Raw genomic sequence first — 3,276 nt, forward strand, 5'->3', positions numbered from 1 at the left:
GGAGCAGGAGCCAGGATGATGGCCCCCGGGCTACAGCTGAATCAGCAGTAGACTCGTGTAGAACGCGGCCGGCAGTGCTAGATGACATCAGCGCCCAGGTGGAAGTGCGGCGCACACTACGCAGGCACCCGCCCATCAATAGGGTCAAAGGGCTATAAAAAATGGCGCCGCACACCGGAGATACACCAGGTGTGAGTTCTGCCGAGTGGATCTGTAAGTGCAGACATGGAGCAGGAGCCTTCCCCACCCCAACAGCCAATAAGCGCCCAGATGGGGTAAGTCCTAATTGGATGGATGCAGTTGTTTCTTTAGTTAGTGTAGATATAGTAGAAACTTTATTATTGTTTCTTCTGCAGTGTGCCTAGTTCTGTGGAGCACAAGAAAAAACTTTCAAAGAAGAAGCATATGAATGTAAAGTGTGCAGCAAGTGACAGATCTTTTTCTGGAAATCAAGAAATGTTTTTTTCTGTGATGAATGCAAACATAAATCTCCATTTAGTCAGAATCAGCAGGTTACTTAGATTTAGGAGCTTATGGAGTGGATGAAGAAATCTTTTGTATCAAAAGAGGAATTTTTAACCTTCCAGGGGTTTAAGAGATCAAGATCTCAGACAAGTCAAATATCCAGTGATGAGTCTGGTGAAATTCAGGAGGATACCAGATCTTTTAACATGGATATGGCAGAAATAATGGTAAAGAATATTTATAAATCTCTAAATTATAAAGATGTGCCTGACAGCAGTGAACAACAGGATGTAAGAGTGAAGAAAAATATAGTATTTCCTATACATAGTCATTAAGGATATTGTGTTAAAGGAATGGCAGAATCTGGATAAAAGACAGGGGAATTTAGCCAGAATTGAACGTATGTATCCTATTAGGGATGAAGAATTTCTTAAATGGTGTATTATTCCTAAAGTGGATGCTCCGGTGGCAGAAATAGTATCTAAGACAACCATTCCTTGTGAGGATGGTGCCTCTTTTAAGGACACAATGAAGGCATTCATATGATATGTTGCCTCAGCGGTCTCATTAAGAGCTGGCATGGCTATTGCTTCTGTGTCAAGAGGTTTAAGATTATGGAGTGCGAATATGCATACAGATTTAGAAGAAAAGATTTCAAAACAGTATTTGTTAAAAAATCTGGAGATAATGCAGAGAGAGGTTGAATACTTATGTGAAGCCTCTTTAGATATGACAGCGTTTACTGCAAGATCAATGGCTACTGCAGTAGTTGCAAGAAGAGCATTATGGATTGCTCTTGGTCTGCTGATGCTCATTCAAAGAATAGTTTAACAAATTTACCTTTTGGGGGATCATTATTGTTTGGAAAAAAACTGGAGGCATTGATACAGAGAATAACAGGTGGAAAATCTAATAGGTTACCTCAGGACAAGTATCCAAGATACCAGGTACAGACCTCTAAACAACAGTTTAAAGAGGCACAAGGTTACAGACCGGGGAGACAGTATAATAGAAGGTACTCTACAGGAGTGACAAGACAGTCATTTCGTCAAAATCAGGGTAGACCCAGAGTGCCAGTAGGGGGCAGACTATTAAAGTTTGCAGAAATATGGAAAACAATTAGCCAGGACAGATGGGTTTTGCAAATAGTCTCCAAAGGTTATCAAATAGAATTTCCCAGAGGGGACAGATTTCTGATCTCAAGATTTCCAACATCGGAATTAAGGATCCTAAAAGAAAGCACAAAGGAGTTAATCAGATTGCAGGCCATAAAACCAGTACCTCAGATGGAAAGAGGGAAGGGCTTTTATTCTCAACCATCGGGACAGTTCAGGACAATATTAGATTTAAGAGATCTTTAAACAGGTTTCTTCAAACAAGAAAATTTTGGATGGAAACTCGAAAGACAATTCTAATGGGAGTAAAAAGAGATTTTGTAATGTCTTTAGACCTGAAAGATGCTTACTTACACATTCCAGTCTGGCCTCAGCATCAGAGCTATTTAAGATTTTGTATCCAGAGCAATCATTTCCAATTCACATGCCTGACATTCGGTCTGGCATCATCCCCAAGGACTTTCATGAAGATCTTATCAGTACTAATAGCCTATTTACGAAGGCAGGGCCTGTTACTCTGGCCATATCTCGACGACATCCTGATTTCAGGAAGAACAGTATCCGAGATAAAGGACTATCGGGACAAGATCTTGAAAACCATGCAATTAAGTGGATGGGTAGTAAACTGGGAAAAGAGCAGATTGATACTGGTCCAACAATTGCAGTTCTTGGGGGTACAAATAAATACAATCCAATACGAGATTACTCTGTCAAGACAGATTTGGAAACATTCAAAGACTAATTACGTTTGTAATAAAATGCAGAAGAATACAATTATGGACAGCAGTCTCTCTTCTAGGATTGATGTCTTCAGCCATAGGAATCATACCATGGGCAAGATGGCGAATGAGGGATCTTCAGTGAAATATACTAAAGTTTACCCGCAGAGGATTATCTCTAAATCATTATGTAATGCTGGAACAACACACAGAAAAGTCGATAATGTGGTGGAGGAGGTTGAAAAAAGAGGAGAGATCAACATCTTTAGCACAACCAGAGTACCTAAGACTAACCACAGATTCAAGTTCAACAGGCTGGGGAGCACATCTATCAAATCTAATTGCACAGGGACAATGGTTTCCCCAGGAGAGGCTATTATCTTCAAATCTAAGAGAAATGAGAGTAGTCTGGAATGCAATGAAGTCTTTCAAAGAACATATCAGAGGTTTCCATTTAAAGGTTTTGTCAGACAATATGACAGTGGTAGCTTACTTGAATCGACGGGGCACCAAAAGCAGAAGTTTGATGGAAGAAGTAAAGAACATTATGGTTTGGGCACAGAAATATCTTCAGTTCCTCTCAACGATTTATGTTCCAGGCATAGAAAATGTGACAGCTGATTTTCTGAGTCGCAAGGAGATCATAGCAGGAGAAAGGGAGTTGAATATGGAAGCTTTTCAGGAAATAATAAGGTGATTTGGGGTGCCTGAGATGGATCTAAAGGTAACAAGTCTAAATGCAAAAATTCCTCGGTTTTTCTCCAGATATCAGATGGAGGGGACGCAAGCAGTGGACGCACTGTCGATAAGGTGGAATTTTTATATGGGATACATTTTTCCACCGTTGCCTTTGATCCCTCAAGTGCTGAAGAAAATAAGAGAAGAGCGAGTAGAGGTAGTGGCAGTGTTACCATACTGGCCAAGAAGATCATGGTTCCCAACAGCTCTGAAGATGTCAGTAGAACAACCGTGGATAA

The 3,276-nt window shown here is 40.5% G+C and overlaps 1 pseudogene; it reads left to right on the forward strand.

Moving 5' to 3' along the window:
* Positions 1–533: 533 nt before the first annotated feature.
* LOC148508176 (uncharacterized) lies at positions 534–1,826 on the forward strand (annotated as a pseudogene).
* Positions 1,827–3,276: the final 1,450 nt, after the last annotated feature.

This window comes from Taudactylus pleione, unplaced genomic scaffold (assembly GCF_031769625.1).
Source record: "Taudactylus pleione unplaced genomic scaffold, aTauple2 ptg000374l, whole genome shotgun sequence".
In the NCBI taxonomy this organism is placed as follows: domain Eukaryota; kingdom Metazoa; phylum Chordata; class Amphibia; order Anura; family Myobatrachidae; genus Taudactylus; species Taudactylus pleione.